The 23,506-nt window shown below is 41.6% G+C and overlaps 2 long non-coding RNA genes across 2 annotated transcripts; both read left to right on the top strand.

The window, feature by feature from the left end:
* Positions 1 to 761: 761 nt before the first annotated feature.
* Positions 762 to 5,957, top strand: LOC115549092 (uncharacterized). The gene is made up of 3 exons (XR_003977693.1): positions 762 to 925; positions 5,330 to 5,623; positions 5,711 to 5,957. It is a non-coding gene; the product is annotated as an uncharacterized LOC115549092 (long non-coding RNA).
* Positions 5,958 to 11,795: 5,838 nt separating this feature from the next.
* LOC115549093 (uncharacterized) lies at positions 11,796 to 13,185 on the top strand. The gene is made up of 4 exons (XR_003977694.1): positions 11,796 to 12,577; positions 12,669 to 12,700; positions 12,894 to 13,039; positions 13,145 to 13,185. It is a non-coding gene; the product is annotated as an uncharacterized LOC115549093 (long non-coding RNA).
* The last annotated feature ends 10,321 nt before the right edge of the window (positions 13,186 to 23,506 follow it).

Raw genomic sequence — 23,506 nt, forward strand, 5'->3', positions numbered from 1 at the left:
GAGAGAGAGAGAGAGAGAGAGAGAGAAAGAGAGAGAGAGAGAGAGAGAGAGAGAGAGAGAGAGGGGGGAGAGAGAGAGAGAGAGAGACAGAGAGAGAGGGGAGGGGGGAGAGGTGGGGTGGGGGGGGGTTCTCGGGTGTGAGGGGCTTGGAGGGAGGAGGTGGGGACTTTACGAGTGTATGGGGTCAGGAGGGGGAGACTCGTACTCTTTAGTAATCCATCGTCTTTAATAACAAAATCCCAATAGATTTGAATGTAAAATGTAAGCATACAGTCCAGTGTGGTACCAGCGGATCGGCAAATAAGATAGTATCCACTGTGAACGTCGGCTATGGAGCTACTGCTTAGGAACACAGACCGTGCCGGCCTAAGGAAAGGACAGAAGAATGGGGGAAGTGAAAGTGAAAGATAGATTATTCTATTGTGGCCCGATCTACACAGAGACCTATAGTGGGGGACTTAACCTCGCACTCGGTACCAAGTACAATCGTTAACGATGAGCACTCAAAACAATGTCAAGAGCGGAGCATGAAAGACAAAGCCACTCTCTGGGGGGGGAGAAACCAAAGTGGAGGCTTCGAACCGCAGAGGGGAAGGTGTTTAAGCTATGTGTAAGAGACAGAGCCTGCCTGTCTCTAGACAGACAGACAGACAGACAGACAGACAGACAGACAGACAGACAGACAGACAGACGCGTCCACAGGCGCCAACAGACCACACATTAGTGTAAAATACCATATATGAGAGAGAGAGAGAGAGAGAGAGAGAGAGAGAGAGAGAGAGAGAGAGAGAGAGAGAGAGAGAGAGAGAGAGAGACGCGCTCCGCGTTTCCTCTCGAGGCAGTGCCACTGTATCTACCATGACTCCCTGCTCTGTATTTCTCTCGGTTCTTTATGTATTTAGCTTTTGGTTCAGAGGCCTGCAAGGTAAATCCCAAAAGTCTTTTTCTACCATTTGTCTCTGATATGTGTCGCCTATTGATTTCATTGTTAGAACATAACTGTTTAACGGTTAATCATCTATAGGGGATGGGCGTTGCTCTTAGATGTTTTTGTATCATTTTCTGTATCATGTGATTCTATTTAAATTCCGAAAATAGGGCCCATATAATAGGCTATGTATGCAGATATGTTGTTGTGGGCTTTTTGTAATACTTCAATGTAATGGTATTACAACATTAGTAGTAAAAAATGCTAGAGTAGAGAAATATATATGACTATCTGTATATATACAAACATTTCTAGATATAACTTGTTAATCAAAACGCATATACATGGTTAATACACTCTTCTGACGGCAAACTTTGAAGTTCATATAGTTTGTTCTTCCATGTTGTGAGGCAAGTAAATAGAAACAAACCACTGCATAAGTTATATACTTATGCAGTGGTTTCTCCCTTTGTTACATTCAGTTACATGGTAAGTACAGGGTACGCAGGCTTTTATCTAAAGCTACATTTATAATAATAATAATAAGCTGTAGTATTGTCTGTTGTATGTATCTGTTTGTATGTGGTAGGCCGTTTTTGTTTCTTAGTTCGTTTTTGATTTGTTTTTGTTTCTTGATGTGAAAAATGGTGATTTATAGTTTTCAATATTCAACGAAATTGTGTTTATTTATCTATTTAGAGAATTATGTATGCATGTTATAAAATTACTTTGTGTAATTTTTTCATTTTTTTCAGGGTACACAAATAATTCCTTATTTTTGCTGAAGGGAAATTATTTATTATTGGAAATTGAAACACCGAAACCCAAAGTTAACTTCTTCCAATGAAAAAGCAAAATAAGATCAAAAGAATTCTTCATAATAACATATTATCCTGATGAATTTCAAAAAAATCAATTTGGAGAAAGGGCAGAGTTTTAGACAGCAAATTATTCTTTGCGAATAAAAAACCTAGCATTGAATGAAAGTGGACTTTACCAGAGGCGGACAGAGTACACAGCTTCCTTACTTGAGTAAAAGTACAGATACCCCTTGCTAAATTTAACTCAAGTACAAGTAAAAGTACTACAGTCAGATGTCTACTTAAGTAAAAGTACTGAAGTACTTGTTTTTAAAAGTACTTGAGTATCAAGAGTACAAGAGTATGTTTTCTAAATATTGCATTACTACTGCCACAGTGCTTACATTTATGTATAGAAACGTCCTACATGGAGTTATGAAAAATGTTAACACCTTGGAGAATGTAACAGGAATTGAAAGTAAAATCAAGTAATTTTCATCTTTTTACCATGGCAATAGCACAATAGTATACAGTATAACAGTATACTCAAGAACATAAAAACAATTGCTCAGCTTACATAAATATGCAATATCAGAAAAGAAAATTCAGCTAACAATTCTATGTATGTGTGAGTTTCTCCGTTTTTTTATCAATCAAATCAACAATCGTCTCATCTAATTCTGACCATGGAGTTGGCTTTGGCGGAAAGCGAAGGTGATTGCTGATAGGCTGAAGGCTGTCCTAATCAGTTTGAGAGGGAATCACGTTTGAGAGGGAAACAACAAAGTGAGGGTTTCCGTGATTTTTCTTTTCTCCTTTTATTTTTCAGAAGGAGTAACGGGTACTCACGGTTATGGATAGAAATGTAACGGAGTAAAGAGTACAATATTTGCCTCTCAAATGTACTTGAGTAAAGTCATGAGTACTCCCAAAAAATGATACTCGAGTAAAGTACAGATCCCTCAAAATTGTACTTAAGTACTGTACTCAAGTAAATGTACTCCGTTACTGTCCGGCTCTGGACTTTACCAAGCATTAGATGTTTCTAAGGACGTAGTAATTATCGCCGACTACCACGTCACAGTTCAAGGTATTTTAACTGAAACAGAGAACAGACATATCATAAAAGCTGTTTCTTTGTTTGGATTTTAATGATCTCTCCTTGTTCTTTACAATTAATGTCATCCGTTTTTACAATATCCGCTATAAAACGATATGCTATGGTATGCTCAGTTTAAAACCTTTGTATTAAATGCCCTGTTTACACCTACCCGATAGTGGGCCCCGATGGTGCCCGATGGCTAAATCAGCAGCTATCGTTATAACATCAGCAAATAGCGTGGTTGCATCGGGAAACACCGTTACTCTTCCCGGGAAAATCGTTAGACAATGGGAAGAAAAGCTCAATGATCGGGCAACATCGGGCAAAGAACAAACATGTTTGTTAATTTTGGGTCTATCGGGGTAGAATCGGTTACCAGGTGTTGCTATGGGCTAATCGGCTATAATCGGGAATAGAACGGGAGTATAACGTAAGACATCGCAAGTCGTTCTGGAATTTTCCTGGGGTACATCGGCTATATTCGTTAATCTTCCGCGCTTTATCGTCTTTATATCGGCAACCTCAACACACGAAAGACCCCCGAAATACACCCGACCTAGGGAAGACATACGGATTAGCACGTTTATTACACGAATGCACACGAATTACACCCGATAGAGTCACGCTATTTATTTTTTACCCGAATTAGACACGAAACATACAGATTGCAGGCCGAATTATACCCATAATCTAACGACAAATAACGATTGTGACCAGATTGTGTTAAAGACCCTCAATCTGTCACTTGGGTATAAATAGGGGGTGATGGATGGATGTCCCTGTTAGGGTGCTGCGGGTGCAGGCAGGCAGGTAGGACCCAGACGCAGACGGTTTCAGGAAAACTGCACCTTATTCACGCCTAAAGGCTAAGGCACAGGAATCAGGGAACTCGGGAGACAACAGGGAACTCGGGAGACAACAGGGAACTCGGGAGACAACAGGGAACTCGGGAGACAACAGGGAACACGGAACAAGCAGGACTAACAACCACAATGATAGCACACCGAACAAAGGAAAGACAAGGGCTTAAGTAACAAACACAACGAGGAACAGCTGAGACACATTAGGGGAGGGAGCAGCAATCAACACAGGAGGGAAACACAGGGAAACACGACAGACCATGACAGTACCCCCCCCTTAAGGGTCGACTCCCAGGCGACCCACGACAAGCAAAAAAAAAACGAAGAAAGTCAAACCCAAAACGGGTGGGTGGAGGGGCGCCAGGAGGGGGGAATCAAAAAAAAAAAAATGGACTGGGGCAGAGCGGAGGGACGTCAGGCGGGCGTCCAGAAAACTGCCCCAGGGCATGGCAGGGAGCCTCAGGCGGACGGCCTGGGGGGCAAGCAGAGGCAGAGGGAAAGCGGAACCCTTCAGGAGGCCTGCGGCAAGGATGATGAGGGCTCAGTCCCTCAGGAGGAAGGCGAGCTGGAGGGCGGGTCCCCTCTGGAGGAAGGAGAGGTAGAGGGCGGATCCCCTCTAGTGGAAGGCCAGGACGAGGGTGGGTCCCCTCTGGTGGAAGGCCAGGTAGAGGGCTGGTCCCCTCTGGTGGAAGGCCAGGCAGAGGGCGGGTCCCCTCTGGTGGAAGGCCTTGAAGGGGAACCCCCCTCGGGAAGGAGTGGAGGAGGGCCCCCACAGGCAGGAGCGGAGGGCGTGCCTCCCCTGGACGGTCTGGAGGGCGGACCCCCTCCGGCAGGAGCAGAGGCCGGTCCCCCTCTGGAAGGAGCAGGGGGCGGGCCCCCTCAGGCAGGAGCAGAGACCGGTCCCCCTCTGGAAGGAACAGGGGGCGGACCACCTCAAGCAGGCGAAGAGGCCGGTCCCCCTCTGGAAGGCGAGGAGTGGGCTCAGGAACCGGACAGGGCTCAGGGACTGGAGTCAGTGCGGGAGCTGGAGTGCCAGGAGGAACCCGGTGGTACCCCAAACCCTCCAAAAAATCCATTGCCTTCATAAAGAACCCTAATAAATCCTCCCACTCACGGCTAACTTGATCGTCCGCTGGGTCCAATGTTGGTGCTATCATTCTGTTAGGGTGCTGCGGGTGCAGGCAGGCAGGTAGGACCCAGACGCAGACGGTTTCAGGAAAACTGCACTTTATTCACGCCTAAGGCTTTGACGTATTTGGCGTCATTCGAAATGACGCAAAACGCACTTCGGGTGTCTTCCCTGGCATAAATCGTTATGTTATCGTTATAACATCGGGTATGTGTAAATGCTACCCCGATAAGTTGACCCGATCATACATTTTTAGCCCGATGTCACCCGAATCACACCGACTTCCACATCGGTGGTCCATCGGTCGTTAGCGACCATTAGCGGGATGGTGTAAACGGGGCAAAACTCGTACTAAACTTATTTTCTCTATTTGAGAAAGGATGATTTATAGCTTGCATTAGTCCTATTCAATGTGATATTGTGTTAGTAGGCCTGCATCATATATCTTAACAAATAAATGTATGCACATTTTTTAATTACTTCCTGTGTAATCTTTTTTATTTTTTACAGGGTCAGAACATCATACCTCTACAGTTTTTTTGCTCAAAGGAAAGGATTTATTCATGGAAATAAATACACAGAAACCCACCGGTGTCTTTTTATGGCGCTATAAATCCCAAAAAATAATAAGGCATGATCCCGATGGGCGGACCCTTTTCTTTGACAAAAGGGCAAAGTTATCAACAGAGAATTACTCATTACAAATAGAAAACCTAAGATTGAATGACGGTGGAATTTACCAAGCAGTAGATATAGGTGGTAAAGAAGATAAAGTTATTGCTGAATACAACGTCACAGTTCAAGGTATGTTCACTGAAACAGAGTACAGACATTCGATACAAGCTGTTCATTTGTTTGTATTTTAATGATATCTAAATCTCCTTGTTCCAGAGCGGGTATCACCAGTGGTCCTGAATGTGTCGTCTGTGTCTCCCAGTCGTGAATCCTGTAAAGTGACCGTGACCTGTAGCACTCAGAGCTCCTCCTTAAACTCCACCTTCACGTGCACCCCTCGGACCTGCTCTGGGGATGGAGGAGACCCAGCAGAGGTCGTGACCTCTGATGCCCCGCTCAACCTCTACCTGTCAAATGGTTCGATCGCCATCTGTAACCATAGCAACAAAGTGAGCTGGTCAAAAGCCACGATGGAGATAAAACCTCTGTGTTTTAAAGATGCTGGTAAGATCACATCAAATACTTATTAGTGAAGGGCCGATTTGCAAATGTTCCTGTTATATATGCCACTGTTTTTTTAATTCCGTCCTAAAGCTTTTCCTCATACAGTGCCGTCTATAACACCCTTCAAACAGAACACCATTCATCATTAAGACATTTATTAAATTGGCTCAGTGCATTACTGACATCCATGCATAGTAGTGTTAACTATTCCAGAACAGACTTGAAGTCACAGTTATTGAAGTTAGAGTGGCACTGTTCGATGATGTTGATAAATCCCTCGTCCCTGTTAGGTCGGCCGGTGCATCGGACAGTGCATTGGACCATGTCCCTGCCCTTCTGTCTCTATAGTTATCTGCAGCTCTGTCAGTGATGTCTCTACTTTAGGAGTTTATGTTTTATGCATGTTCATGATAAAGTTCCACTGTTTGATTCCTTTCTCTGTATTTATTTCTTGACAGTTTTGCCTGATAACAACTCAAACTATGAGAAATTAATTATCCTCTGTCGGTCGGTCTTGGTCATTCCTATCATCATTTTGGTCATTTTTTATTGCTGGAGAAAAAACAGTAAGTCACATAAGTCTCTACTTTCACCTAATGAAACAAATAAAATGTTATTATATTGTATTATTATTTGTGTATCGTTCTATTTTCATTGTGTTTGGTTCTTTTGTCTGTAGGCAATCACCTCAAAGGCCATTCTGATCAGGTAAGCCAATTTCATACCCTCCGAATTGGTTCACATCTCACATTTTGTTAACCACTTTGTTAACTATTCTTTTTATACTTTAGATAATTTTTTTTATAATTTAACATATCAATATAATATAAAATATTGTTTATGATATAACTCAACAACATAACATGAAGTATATTTGAAATCCTCTTCCCAGAGTTCAAACTGTGATCCAGCTGCCGCAGTCTATATGAATGTGAGTCTGTTAGGAGACCCTCCTCTCCCTTTAGAACCCGCCGACATGGAACTAAACCCAATAAGGGCTTAGAGGATTGCTGGTTCAATCCCTGGCTACTAATGTCTGGTGGTCCTTGTGCAAGATGCTGATAATAAAAATACAAACACAGAGAGTCAGAGGGACATGGATGATCCTGCAGATATTAAAAAAAAATAGAGGTTACAGTAAGTTTTTCTTTTTCTTATTTTTTTTAAATGGACATACAAACATTTTGTACAGAATCTATCTCCATCTTACATAAGATAATAGATTGTAAACATTTTGTGTGTGTATTTTAAAATATATTCTAATTTGATATATCATTTGTTTCTTTTTTGATGCCTTATTCTTGAATATGCCTAAACGGTCTGTGTATAAACATATATGTATATATATAGCATTTATCATACACCATTATGTTTTACAACCCAATATCATGTTTTAATACACATGAATCTTCAGCAGACATTTTTATCTGAAGCCACTTGGCAGTGATGGCATACCATCAAAATAGTAAAAAACAAAGTTGGGTTCCTATTAGCCTTTGTGGTCGATGTCTGTAGTGCTGCATGTACTTCCTCTACCTCTAGCCTGTCTGCTATAAATTCAGATAGTTAGTGAGAAACGAAGGCAGGCTAGTTCTCAAACCCCATTGGGTTTTTTTGTGCAGCAACAGGAAGTAACAGGAAGTAGCCGGTCAGAGCAATAACCACAGCTGATACTAGAACACCCCGAACTTGATTTTCTTCACATAGCTTCTTTTTTTCTCAAGTTCAGTTACTGTTTGTAAGGACAACTTATTAAGAATATTTTATATGTTACAATTCCACCATTATTTATTCCTTGAAAGCAGATTAAAATAAAGATATTTTACTTCATATAAACAATATCTTCCCAACGATGCCCCTTCTGCTATTCTTTTTTTATTTATTTTCTTATTTTGCAGAACATTTTCTCTTTTCATTATCTTACACATTCAAAATATATCAAACATATCTGTGTTTTGGATTGATTTTAGGAATCATGCACTTCTGAATGTAACATATTTGGGCCATAACCGATTAAAACATTGATTACTGTTGCAGAGTGTGTGGGTATTTTTTACTGATTAAAAATGTTGCCAGTGCTGGAGAAAAAGGCTTGACTCTGTCACAGAAATTGTTGAATCTATTGGTAACGCCATAGCGTTTTTTCATAATGAAAGCAATATGCTTCGGTCCGATGCTTCTTTCACAACCATGGATGTTTTCTTAATATTGAGGTGGACGCTTCCCCTGCCTCCCCTACGCAACTACAAACGACGCCCATGGTGTGACGCTGTTCTCTCATTTACCTAAACCAAGTTACCTGGTTGAGGTGGACATCCATCTGTAATGTTGGATGTTCTTCTTTGTAACAGATTTGTCTACATCTTGATGAAAAAGGGTGTAGACAGCTGGATATCTTAATGCACGTACGTTATAACATTGCTCTGTTTTATTATTTAGTGTATTTTTTATTATATGGTACACAAATAAAACCTTTTATTTGCCGAAGCGAAATGATTTATTCTTAGAAATCTTAACACCGTAACCCAAATGTCAGCTCTTCCAATGGAAAGCGACAATAAGATCGACTACATACTGTCACATCCCACCCTGCTCCTTAAGTTATGGATTATTTGTTTATTTATTCTTTTCCTCTCATACACGTCGCTCCCTATCCTTATCTTTCCCCTCCTGGTATATTTATTCAGTCCCTGCGTTACATTGACATACTACAATACTATTTAGTATGCCAGAAAAAATATTACGCAGGCCTATGTTCTAATGCATAGTATTGAAAAGGCAGTGTTCCAAGAATACCAGGATTTTGTACTACATCCGGTCGCATTTCGTGGTATGCAAACCAGCATGCTCTTTGCCCACCTTCCCTGCCTACCTTGTCAACTTGTTGATGTGCAAACGGGCACAAACACATGTACACACTCACAGTCAAACACAGATAGACAGACAGAAATCCATGATCCTGAGGAATCTGTTGAGTAAGAGGCTGAAGCAATTTCAAAACGTTTTCTTTTCACATAATGTTGGACGGACAATATTTTTACAAATCTATCTCCATAGTTGGCTATGCTTATTATTTTACCTTGTGGTTGATTGTTAAATGTTGTTCAATTATGAATGTTGAGGTATCTTATATTCTTAACCACAGTAATATATTTAACAGTTTTTCCTGTGTTATTAAATATGTTATAATGGTCAGTGTATATATTTAGTATTTCACTTAATACACCATTATTTAGTTTTAAAACGCACTTGAATCTACAGCAGACACTTTTATCTAAAGTTACACAAGTGATGCTGACATGGCATCCATTTTAAGTAGCCACAAAAAAACGTCTACAAAATAGTTTTGTTCCTTATAGACATTGTGGTCAAGGTCACTTCGTCTTGTTCATCGTTTTGCAAACAGGGCAGCTTCCCCTTGTTGGCCTGCTTTGGTACCAAATAAGGCAGTCAGGCTAGTTCTCTTATCCCATTTGTTGTCTTGTTCAGAAACAAGAGAACATTGTCTTTGTCAGGGTAGAGGCAGACTTGGTGTACGTCCAGGGCTTGGCCCTGACGGGGGTCTGGGGATCCTCCCTCAGACATTTTTGAATTTGTAAGATGTGATTTCCTGCGTTCTAGTCCATTTTAGGGTGACCTGCTGAACATTGGCAAATCCTAAATCCCTTCTAATTCATAGCCTACATTTTCAGTTGCAAGGCCTTCTCAAGACAATACTATGTAATGGAAAGAAACAATAACCACTTAACTATTGACTTCTAGAGATTTTTATGTGAACTACAATTGAAAAATGTAGACTTTGAGACTAACTTTCAGTAGATTCAAAGTAGGATTGCAGAGATGGATTGTTTGTTTGGTATTTTGTTTGCTTTTTTGTATTTTAGAAGTGGCATGCCCACTGTGCTTAGCCAACAAAAGGCCAATGATTTTGTTGCGAAGCATTATCCATGCTGTTGCATGTCCATTCCACTAGATGGCAATGAAAATTCAAAAGCTTAAAAAAGATCTGGGGCGTTTTAAGTGAGATTCGGGGCTTCAGTCCCAAAAGTCCCCTAAATCAATGGCTTATTTTCCTATCCAATGAATAATATCCCGTTCTTCCGAAAGCATGTTATGAAAACATGCTTATTTTGTTTGTTATTTGAGGTTGTCTTCATTCAATGAATTCTTCAATCAATCAATGTTTTCCTTTTGTCGTAGCTGGCCCTCCAGTGAGACTGGTCAACGGTCTCTCCAACAACCCCTCTTCAGGCAGGGTGGAGGTCTTCCTCCAGGGCCAGTGGGGCACAGTTTGTCATGATGACTGGAACCTGAATGATGCCCAGGTGGTTTGTACACAGCTGGGCTGTGGCAGTGCCATATCAGCCACCAACGAGGCATATTTCGGACTGGGAACAGGACCCATCTGGTTGGACGATGTCAACTGTGGAGGAAATGAAACGTCAATAACCGACTGTGAACATCAAGGGTTTGGTTCTCAGAACTGCAATCACGCTCAAGACGCTGGCGTGTGTGTGTGTGTGTGTGTGTGTGTGTGTGTGTGTGTGTGTGTGTGTGGTGTGTGTGTGTGTGTGTGTGTGTGTGTGTGTGTGTGTGTGTGTGTGTGTGTGTGTGTGTGCGTGTGTGTCTTTGAACATGTCTGTATGTGTGTGCATGTGTGTTTTGGGGAGTAAAGAAAGATCCAGTGCTGAACAACAATGCTCATAGACGTTTCACTGGAAAAGGTGGTCACTGGGTTTGCCGATTCATGGGCTGTCAATACTTTTAAACTGTTATGTTTGTTATAAGAGGTTGTGCTCATGCCAGTACTTCTTCAATCAACTCGTTCTCGTTGATATTGTTTCTCTTTTCATAGCTGCCTCTCCAGTGAGACTGATCAACGGTCTCTCCAACAACCCCTGTTCAGGCAGGGTGGAGATCTTCCTCCAGGGCCAGTGGGCCACAGTTTGTGATGATGACTGGGACCTGGCCGATGCCCAGGTGGTGTGTAGACAGTTGGGCTGTGGGAGGGTGCTGTCTGCACCACATGGTGCCAGTTTTGGACCTGGACAAGGGCGTATTGGGTTGACTAATGTCAACTGCAATGGCCAAGAATCTAAGCTCACACAGTGTGGCCACAGAGGACTGTGGCCCCACAGCTGTGGTCACCAGTGGGATGCTGGTGTTGTTTGTGAAGGTAATACATTGATGAACTTGAGGCTACACATTATCGCTTTCTCTTTATCTAGACAATAGCAAGACACTAGATCTATGGCTTGTTTTCAATCAAATATATAACTGCGGGTTGTATGTGAATAGTGGCTGCTTTAAGCAGCCTCAACTGGCCGAGTCTGATTGGTCCAATTGTGTGCACAGGTTAAACCAGCCATCAACACACACCAAGAGAGAGGGATCTCCTCTCGACATTCTCCTGTATTGGGCACCAATCTAGCAGAGGTCCATGCTCTACAAGCCCCCTAGGTGGCAGCAACAGTCCTAGCTTTCTTCTATTGGGCTCCTCCAGACAACGGACACAGGGGGTAATGTTGCAAACATCTTGCAGCGGATGATACATCGCCTGGTGTTCACATACATACATTGACCCAGAGTCCAATGAGACCTGACCTGGTGAGGCTGCTTAAACCTGCCTTCATCCACACACACCCCCTCAATGAACCAATGTCTTCAAGTTTGTGAAAAACTAAAGTCTCGGGAAGCATTCCCCCGAATACACAAATTTGTCTTTAGTGGGCGCTATAATTGGCTGTCAAAGTTAACAGTAGCCTGCTGGACGCTTCGGATGCTGAACATTTCTCTCTATTGGATCCATTGGGCCCGATTTTAGTGTGGAACGGGAATGCAAGTAGCTTTGTGCGCAGATCTCTGGCGCTGTTGCTATTATACCGGATAAATGACTCTTGCGCCCGACGCAACTCTAAAAAGGGTTGGTCTGAATACCCGTAGGTGTGTTTTGGGCTTAGCATGCAATAAACCAATGTGAGTTTGATTTCCCATCTCCTTTAGGAGCCATGAGCACATTTGAACTTGACGAGTTGATATTTCGACAGGGCGTTTGCGGTCTCCGCTGAGACAGATGCATGACCACATGAATTGTGATGCCGCGGCTCATTGGTGCGCCCTCACGCGTCCTCGTTGTGGCCACACCAAACTTTTCTATGCTGTTTTAGTCAACTATGGACTTGTGTTCATAGTATGCATGTGTCCCCCCGTTAATATACATTGCCATGGACAGTAATATACGCTAGGTGTTTGGTTTGCGTGTGTTTAAACAGATGGGTGCACACATATTGTTGAACTGCGCTCAAAACATCAACCACATTCATTCATTCTTTTAAACACTCACTCACGCTAAAACTATGTTTTTTCATCAATCTTAAAAGTTATGGCCTTGTACACGATGTGTGTCAATGGATAACCTGTTATATGGATATGCCTGTTGAATCCCGTCCTCTGTTTTTATTTGTTGTTATTTGTAGGTATTCCTGAACCAAAACTATGTGAAATTAACCATCCTCTGTCGGTCGGCCTTCATCATTTCCATCATCATTCTGATAATCTTTTATTGCTGGAGGAAAAAGAGTGAGTCACATTAGTCCACATTTTGAACTAAATAAAACCTTACTCTCATGGAGATTTATACATATGTTGTCTGTCTGTGCCTTTTTTCAAGAGCATCATACAGAAAACCTTGATTCTGAACAGGTAAGCCGATTTACTTTAAATTATACTCTCAAAATATGTTGCTATTCAGATTTGTTACCTCCGATAACTTTCTTTGGATCTCCAAATGTCAACGTTAAACCACTATAGATATTGAACATATCAATAAAAAAGAAAATGTTGTTTATAAGATAATTAAACAACAAAACACACGTACATGACATTCTCTTCCCAGAGTTCAAACTGTGACCAAGCTGCCGCCATCTATATGAATGTGAGTCTGTTAGGACCCCCTCCTCTCCCTTTGGAGCCCACTCACATAGAACTCAACCCCATAAGCACCTAGGAGGCTCTATGGGAGACATTGACTGTAGGTTTAAAGTAAGTATCAGCATTATCTTGCCTACATGAATGAAATAAGTGTGGAAAAGCAGAGTCAACGAAGGCCTACATCCCGAGGGTTACCGACATGTCCCGCATCCACAGCTTCTGCTGCCCCTGAGATGAACCACGGTTACTGAGCTGACGCCTAGTGGACCCCTTAAAGCTGTGAACCCCTCTATTCCTGGCTCACCTCATCCTGACAGGAAGATAGGGGGAGGTATTTATGACAGCCACAATGAACAAGTTAGTAGGTTAGGCTACTTTAAATGACGTTCTGTCCTCTGTTTTATTGAATATGTTATAAGTGTGTGTGTGTGTGTGTGTGTGTGTGTGTGTGTGTGTGTGTGTGTGTATATATATATATATATATATATATATATATATATATATATATATATATATATATATATAGTATATCACTTATCTATTATATTTTACTACCAAATATTTGGTTTTACAAGACACAAATCTTCAGCAGACACTTTGTTTTTATCTTAAACAAGTTGGGCTTACATCTAGGTAAGCTAACAAAATGGAGAAGCTACAACAATTTTTTTAGTTCCTAATAGTCATTGTGGCCGTTTTGGTCAGTGTTTCTCACGCTGCATGAACTTGCTCTCTCATGGTTTGTCTGCTATGACACCAAAAATAGAAGGCAGGCTAGTTCTCTAACCCCATTGGTTGGCTTGTGCTGAAACAGGAAGTAACTGTCAGTCAGAGCACCAGCAACAGCTGACCCCTAACATTGTTTCTTCATATAGTTTATACATTTTCGTAAAGACAGCTAATGAAGATTTCACATATTTATTTAACAATGTACTGGATAAATTCATACAAAAGCTGACTGAATAGGATGAGAGAGACTGTACTGTTATGCACAGGGGCTTAGCCAGGATTTTAGGGCCCCATGAAAGGTTATCTGTATGGGCCACTATGGTGCACGCATTTTGTCCACCATTATATATTAATGCTAAATTTATTAAAATATTTCATGACCTATTGATGATTCATCTATCACAAAAATGTCAGAGCCCTTTCTAGAGTACTTCCCTCACCTTTAACCCATTTTCCTCGCTGCTGGATAAACAAGTGTATAATAAATTCAATAATGCGCTTCATGTGTTGTTGTAGATATGCAAGAGGATTGCTGAATGCATGATTACATTTTGATGTGATGTACTACAATTATTGAATGTTTCATAGGTTGTGTGGTTCTAAATACATGCACGTTTGTGAATTGTAGTTGCATAATGAACATCGTAGTTGCATATATATATATTAGGGATGGGCACGAGTAGTAAATTCCAAACTCGAGTGATCGAAGGAATTCCTCGAGGATCAATCGAGTACTCGTTAAATCAAATCTATTTTTAGAATGCAACGCATCTGCAGCAGGAATAGGCCTGATGATGAACGGCAATATTACCAACCAAACATGTAATGCTTATTCTCCATCAAAACAGTCAGAGTTATCAGAGTATTCATTATTTATTTTTGCAAACGTACAAAACACATTTTCCTTACAAAAATAAATATGCGTCTCACAATTTAAATCACGTCGAACCAAGGCCTGTAACAGTTTAAAAAAAACGAAACAAGTAGCCTAACCATTGCAAATAAATGCTTAAAGCTGCAAATAAAACGGCAGCAAATGGACTATGGAAATACTCAGCGTTGTGATCTTCTCTACACGCCCGGGATTACAGCTGCGTCTTGCGGCGGTGAAAATAGCCAACACACTTTCACTTTCACCGTTGCTGAGGGTCTGCTTTCCCGAACTCACCGTTGTGTTTCAGGAGCATATGTTGCCGCATAGTACTTCCTGGTAGCTCGATTTCGCTTGGCATATTTTACATTTTACCTTATGATCTCCTATTTCTTTGAAGTATTTCAATTCTTCGCTGCGGTTTGCTTTAACCGCCATCTCTTAACTTTTTGAATTCTGGCGTGCCTGCACACGGCACGGAACGCGCCATGGAAATGGATGCATTTAATTTTCTTTGTGCCCACGTCATGCGTTAGTGGCGCCGACAGAAAATTGATACATTTGCTTCAGAAAACTTTGTTTGTGTGTGTATATGCAAACTCGAGTTTGCCTGTCCACCAACCGAGTTCATTTGTAATGAGGAGTACTCGAGTAATCGATTCCTCACGCCCATCCCTAATATATATATATATATATATATATGATTGATTGTCATTTTAAATGCAATATTTATTCATAATGCCGGATTATAACACTTTAAATAAGAATGATAAATCAAAGTTAGATCAAACTAACAGTGCATATATTTCAGCTTTCTATAAAGCGTTTCCGTTCAGGATTTAATTGTTTATACTGGGGGGTGGGGGGGGGGGGGGGGGGGGGCAGCGGGGTGGCCAACCTCAGCGGGGGGGCCATGGCCCCCACGTGGCTACGCCCCTGCACCTATAGTGCATTACCAGATGGCAGCCCTGTATCCATATAGGGCCAAAGTCCAACGTCTGATGAGTACCTGGGTCAAGATTTGTAGCCAATAAAGTGGAGTAGAGCCAAGATAGAGAGGTCTTATTAGAGGTAGGTTTAGGCAGTGCCCGGAAATAAAAAACATAAATCCAATGTAATCCAATTAAAAAAGGACAATAGAAACGTGATGAGACAGTATATGACACCAGGCGCGTCGTTAGCAATTGAAAACATCCGGGGCTTTAGCCCGGGGGGGGAGCACCGTCCTGACTCCTGCGTGCTACAGTATCTTAATTAATTAAATAATTAATTAATCAATTAATGTATCGATTAATTAATTAAGGGCGCCCCCAACACATAGGTCGCCTATGCCGAGTGCCAGGGCAAAAATAAGACATTAGAATAGCCTATATAGCCTGCGTGCACCTACCCGATGTCAAGAAGCCATCGCTGCTCCGACGGACCTTTCTCCCCCAGCCAGGCAACGGCAAGTAAGTAGTGGTCTGCTTTTATGTTTCATTTTTAAGTTATTACTTATTTTCAGTGTAGGTTTAATGTTACAGATAAAAACATGCTTTATATTTAGTCAGAATTTCAGAGTTCTAATGTTTTCCCGGAATATGCATTCCTAAACTGTTCACGTCAAGTTCTCTTTAAGATCGCATGAGATGATATGTGCTATCGCGCGACCTGTAACCAGGAAGTAAACACTCGCTTGCATGAAATGATATGCGCTATCGCGCGACGTGTAACCAGGATGTAGATTTAAATAATGAAAAAATAATATGTTACTTTCTGTTACTTGCTTATGCTGTATGCAAGTTGTTTAAGAAGCTTATCTCCATATAAATCTGAGCTGTACATGAATCTGTTAATGAAGTCTCATTTCGACTCCTTCCTCCACTTCACTATTCATGTTCTGTTGCTTGCAGTTAACTACAGCCGCCCTTCCTGGGTAACGCCACCACCAATCCCTGGTCATCCATTGAAGCCATCTCTCTCACTCTGCACAGTCACACTGTTGCCGCTTCATTCTCATTGTCTCATAATCTCATTATTATGGCTGCTGTGGATGCTTTAAAAAATAAAAAAAATTCTCTTAGGTAAAATCAAACCAGTGGGATGTTAGATTGAAAACCTCCAAAGCAATGTATTAAAAATCGAAAGACAGTCCTACGTGAAGTTTCTTTTTTGGGGATTTTCAAAATGAGGTACCAGAATGGATTGTCAACCCACTGTTTCTCAACCCTCTCCGATTATTACTATGAGTAGTAGTATTGCATGCATACAGTACTCACATCAGCGCTAGAGGCTGCAACCATTTGCTTCTCAAAAGATTGTAGTGTTTTAGAATGAACAACCAGAGGGACAAGACAAGACTAATTTTGATTGACAAGTTGGCTAGATTTATATGTGTATTTATATTATTTTTTTATTTATAAGAATGAAAGAAATTGTGTAATGAAAGAATAAAACAATGATTGATGCATTTTTGTTTGAATAACATCTTGCTCCCGCGGCCAGTGCCAGCGCCGGCATTGCAAGGGGAGGGATATTACGTACATTTGCAGGAGGCGGGATAAGTGCGGCCGCTGTCACTCAGATTTGTTTTGGTTTGACGCAGACAGCATGGAGGCAGAACAGACCGCAGAAGTCAACGCGATCGTCTTCAATGTTGCTGCAACGATGCAGCATATATTCAGAAGAGCAGCCAGTACTTACGTGTATGAAAGCAGCTATATATATATATATATATATATATATATATATATATATATATATATATATATATATATATATATATATATATATATATATATATATATATATATATATATACACACTATAGCCCCGAATGCCCAGGTCTAACGACGCGCCTGTATGACACACATGAATATCATGCGACCAAACCATCGCAATTGCACTATACGGCCACAAGCAAAGTGCCTATTTTCTATCTGTCTTAGCTACTAAAAATTAATTTAACCACCCTGAGACCAGACGTAGTTATGTTCTCAGATTCAACAAAACAGGTGGTCCTACTGGAGCTGATAGTTCCCTGGGAGGAGCGCATGGAAGAGGCCAATGAGAGGAAGCGTCCTTAGTGGAGGAGTGCCGCAGTCGGGGGTGGCGTGCCCGGTGTGTGCCAATAGAGGCTGTAGAGGATTTGCAGAGCGATCTCTCTGCAATGCACGGTGTTACTCGGCTAAATGGGCGGCTTTCCAGAAATGGTGCACGAGAGGGGTTGTGATCCCATCTCCTGCCCTTTGCCGCGTGTGCTCTCTTTCCCCCAGACACTGATGGAAAGAGGGCTGGCCTTTAGCACGGTTAAAACGTACGCGGCTGCTGTTTCATCATGCCACGAAGGCTTCGGGGATAAAGCAGTTTTTAGTCACCCCTTAATGAAGCGCTTCCTAAAAGGTGTGAGGAGAGAGAGACCCGTGACGCGTTCTCTTACTCCACAATGGGATTTAACACTGGTGCTGCGCGCACTGGTTAAAGCCCCATTTGAGCCACTTGACCGGGTGCCCCTCAAGTTTGTGTCAGCCAAGACAGCTTTGCTGCTGGCCCTGACGTCAGCTAAGAGGGTGAGTGACCTGTCTGCACTCTTTGTAGCCCCTTCTTGTCTTAGAATACAAGGAGACGGCAGTTCGGCCAGATTACGCCCGAACCCGGCTTTTATACCCGATAGTAATAACACTCAATGGTTTCTCTCTCCCTCCTCATCAATCTGAGGAGGAGGCAACAGCCCATCTCTTGTGCCCCGTACGCGCGCTTGCCTGTTATGTGAGGCCCACGGAGGCTCTGCGCAAATCTCAACAGTTATCTGTGCATTACAGAGAGCATTCCCAGGGCCTCCCCCTGACGAAACAACGGCTGTCGCATTGGCTGTGTGATGCTATCACACAGGCTTATGTGTCAGCGGGGGCAGAGGAGCAAGGTACGTTTTATTACTCTGTTTTCTGGGAATAATTGACCCAAGCAGAAACCAAAAAACCAGCCGTTTTTTTCGGTTTTTCGTTTTGTCCAAAAAAACGAAAATCAAAATTTAAGTTCGTTTATTCGTTTTTTGGTTCTTCTTACCAAAACGAGTTTACCACTCAGTGGCCCTCATTTATCAAACGAACGTAGAAATGAGCGCAAATCTGAACGCATGATTCATCTTACGATAGGACCCACGTGAGATTTACGAAACCTTCGTATCACACCAATCCCAGCGTTCCAATGTTCGTCGGGCTACGGAAGAGGTTTGTTAATTAAATTAATTAAATAATAAATTAAATGTACAACTTCTGTTATCCAGCTTAAAACATTTCACATATATGCTATTGTTTGCATTCCGATAAAGTTATTTAATTCCGAATAAGGTGAAGAAAAAATGGTCCGACAGGAAGCTCAGCACGAAAAAACGTGTTGCGGCTGTGAAGCCGGCCAAGCAAGAAACGGGAGGCCGGTGCAGTGCGACTGCAGCGTAACTCACCTTGATGACTCTGACCATGTAGTGCGCCCTGATGTAGACGATGCCCAACGTTGCTATTTTGGAAAATAAAAGAATCGTGCGTGCCCCCAGGCCATCGGGCTACCATGTTCAGGATTGACATTCTGGCATCGCAAATAATCGGAACATTAACTGAATGGTAGCTTTTGCGGTTGATGTACGCGTAATCATTAATAGATGGTTCATACGCACATGGGTACAATCAACCGCACCAATCACATTTGGAAACCTAGCAATAGCATAAAAATCCCGTTTGATTCCAGTTTGCTGATCGTTATTATATGGGAATTTAATATAACGTTCGGAGAGGGACATTATAGCTGCCAAAACTGCTGGCATGGTTCGGCTAATACTTGGCTGGGAAATAGCAGACCTGTCCCCGATCTCCCGCTGCAAGATCCCGGTGGCCAACAATCCCAAGGTAGAGCAAACCTGCACAGGTATTGCGTTTGATCGCCTAGTTTCTCGCCTTAACTGTGGCTCCAAAGCATTGCATAGCTCCATCAGGAGATGCCTTGGGAGACGAAAACGACTCAAGAGCCATATCGCCCTCCTTAAAAAAATCGGCGCGGTCTCGAAAAACTCTCTCATCTGTGCGTTGAGGTCCTTAACAGAGCCAGATCTGCCATCGCTGAGACACGATCACCTATTTGGCAAAGCTCCTGTTAATATAGACAGCTGAATAAACATTTCACCTGTCACATTCTACTTATTTTCATAGCAATACTGTTTTTAATTAGGCCTGACTTGATTGTAATTGTTTGAACGGCTGGGCTAATTCCAATTTATTAGTAATTAATACAGATGTTGAACATGGGCTACTTGTGCTGCACTATTCATCATTGAAATACCCGTATGTTGCGCCAAAAAAACTTGCGTACACGAGCTCAGACCTGACGTGAGATTTCATCGCAGCCTGCGCTCACGTTCAAATTGATAAATGCCAAGCTCAACGTTGAAATGAGCGTACGTCCATTTTACGCACGTTTTCTGTCGTACGCTCGTTTGATAAATGAGGGCCAATATCTGGTTTCCGCCGGTGGGCGGGTCCTCTTGTTGGCTAGCGTGCTTCATTGCCCTGTGCTCTTCATAATAAAAGTTCTTCCGTTTGATAATGTCGACAAAAATATTACTGTATTATAGATACTAGCAGACACAGAGGACCACACCACCCACAGTCAAGACTGACACGGCTTCAAATAACAATAATAGTATTCATAATCATTTGAAAATGAGAACTTATGAAGTTATGATGACTTCAGTGCAGTTGATGTTTAGCCACAGTTAATACATGCAGAGCAGACCTGCGATCGCTGGCTGCTGATTTCCTCACAGCCTGAGAGCTATGAGAAATAGGCCTACAAGTGATCACAACACATTACTGACAGCTGAAAATTGCTCATTTGTTGACCTTTATCCATTTAAAGTAAACAAATTATTTTTTCTTGTTGAAAGATATTTTATATTGTTTTCATATTATTATTTACTGATGGTGTTTACAGAATGCGAGTGCGTGTTATATTGAAAGCGAGGCTGAGTGTGCCTATGAATATAGGCTACAGTGAGTTTTTTAAGGTGCTGTACAAGCAAATCATATTGTCTACTCTGTACAGTGACAGGGAGTGTAAAGTAACCTACTTCATTCAATATCGAATAGGCTACTGTAGCCTACACTATGTACAAATGGTTTTGCTCATTGCAGTTGTGACAGTCATTTTAACGTGTCAGCAGGCAAGCTTCACTCATTCCAGGATGCATTATGCGTTGTCCTATAGCCTACTTGGAACATGTTTTGGAATGGATCTATAGTAGCGTATAGAAATTTGCTCATAACAGGCCAGCTGGAATACAAAGCAAACTCTTTGTATTCCAGCTGTTTTTTTTGTGATGTTTTATGATGTTTCAATGTTGCGTTGGTAATGTGTTAGACAGCTTAGATGTTATGTTTTGTTAACCTGATTCCTATCCCACTCTGTTTAAGTAAAAGTGTGCTACTGCTGCAAAATCTCTTTGCTTTTGTTTTTTTCTTTTCTTTAATGTGTTTGGAAATGACTTTTAATGATGTTAACTAGATCTCATAACTGGCCTAAACACATAGAAATTTGTATATACCCTATACCGTTTGACTATAAGACCTCTATAAGAATCTCTATTCATGTAGTCAGTCAATGATCAAACTAGTAGCATGAATATGAATTACAGTCCAAGCGGGTTAGGCAAGGCAAGGCAATTTTATTTTTATATCCCGTTTTTACAAACAGTTTGTCTCAAAGGGCTTTACATAGCATGAGCATCATAACAACATCCTCTTCCCTTAAGCCCTCACATCGACTGAGTAAAAACTCCCAGGAAAATCAAGGGGAAAAATTGCAGTTGGTTCAGACTGGGGGTGGAGCTGTGGAGAATATATGGAAACACAGAGAGACTGCGAGACGCCAAGGCCAAACTACAAGGTGCGAAAGGTGAGGGGGGGGGGGGGGGGGTCTGCCTCTCTGACCCATGGGGAGAGCTGGTTCCACAGTAAAGGAGCCCAGCAACTGAATGCTCTACTTCCCAGTCTGTTTTTAGAGATAATGGGAGTCACTAACAGACCTGCATTCTGGGAGCCAATAAAAATCTTGGATAAGTCATAATAAAGGTAATGATTCATTATTGTGCATTTAAAGATGTATATTATTACATTGCAGCATTATTTGGGGATGACAATACAAGACTTCCATGAATGTGCATTTGAAGGAGTTTGCTTTGTATTCCAGCTGGCAAATTTCTTAGGCTACTATAGATCCATTTCAAAACACGTTCCAAGTAGGCTATAGGACAAAGCATTATACATCCTTGAATGAGTGAAGCTTGCCTGCTGACATGTTAAAATGACTGCCACAACTGCCATGAGCAAAAAAGCAAAACCATCTGTACATAGTGTAGGCTACAGTAGCCTATTCAATATTGAATGAAGTAGGTTACTGTACACTCTTTGTCCCTGTAGTCAATATGATTTGCTTGTACAGCACCTTAAAAAACTCACTGTAGCCTATATTCATAGGCACACCCAGCCTCGCTTTCAATATAACACACACTAGCATTCTGTAATAACTGTCAGTAAATAATAATATGAAAACAATATAAAATATCTTCCAGCAAGAAAAAATTATCTGTTTAAGGTAAATGGATAAAGGTCAACAGATGCGGGGGGGGGGATATATTAATATGTAACTGCATACAAATTTGTTCACAGACATGGTGACTAATGTATGATAGTAGGCCTTATTGGCCCTTAACACTAATAAGGATACTGGCCTAAGCAACACCAGTAGAGGCATATACTTTCCCTGAACTTTTAAACGTTGCAAACGTGCAAAACATATATTATATTTACGCGGCATTCAGTCCAATGCTTAAAAATAAATCTGTGGCATTCAGTAGGCCAATGCTGTGGTAAAGTGTGCAAAGTATGAGTATGAATATTTGATGAGTAAGTGTTCCCTTCTGTTACATAGATAGAACTTTATCAATCCCCTGCAGGAGAAATGTGTTAATGTTTGTCCATATAAAACAATAATGGTAAAAAAATATAATACAAAACATGACGGTAACTCTAAAGTCAAACCGTCCAATCTGAAGGCTTTACTTAACCACTCCCCCTACTCACTTCCACCAATGCAAAGCGAACAGAACTGAGTATGGGAGGGCGTAGCCCAACTAGTTTGTGACAGACCCAGAGGAACGCAACGCAAATTAAATGTCAACATGTATTGAGGCTTTATTAAAATCCCGGACGATTTTGAAATTTCACCCGGACGCATTTGATTCCTACCCTTCCACTGTCAAATAGCGGCGCAAGTTGTGTGGCGTGTGAGCGTGTGCATGGGTTGAATTGCGTGCGTCTCACGGAGAGCCCTGCGCAATGTGCAGCTGTCAGAAATGTGTTGCAATCACTTGGATTCCTCATAGCTCTCAGGCTGTGAGGAAATCAGCAGCCCGCGATCTCAGCTCCTTTGATGTGAACGCGTACAGAGCGCATAGTTCAGAGCCGGACAATGATGTCGTAGTAAAGCCCTCAGGTCTATTCTGCATGTATTAACTGTGGATAAACATCAACTGCACTGAAGTCATCATAACTTCATAAGTTCTCATTGTCAAATGATTATGAACATTATTATTGTTATTTGAAGCCGTGTCAGTCTTGACTGTGGGTGGTGTGGTCCTCTGTGTCTGCTAGTGTCTATGATAAAGTAATATTTTTGTCGACATTATCAAACGGAAGAACTTTTATTATGAAGAGCACAGGTCAATGAAGCACGCTAGCCAATAAGAGGACCCGCCCACCGGCGGAAACCAGATATTGAGTGGTAAATTCGTTTCGCTCAGTAAGAACCAAAAAACGAATAAACGAACTGAAATATTGATTTTCGTTTTTTTGACAAAACGTAGAAACGAATAAACGAACTGAAATCTTGATTTTCGTTTTCTTGTCAAAACGAAAAAACGAAAAAACGGCTTGTTTTCTGGTTTCTGCTTG

The sequence above is a fragment of the Gadus morhua genome, chromosome 8 (assembly GCF_902167405.1).
Source record: "Gadus morhua chromosome 8, gadMor3.0, whole genome shotgun sequence".
Lineage (NCBI taxonomy): Eukaryota > Metazoa > Chordata > Actinopteri > Gadiformes > Gadidae > Gadus > Gadus morhua.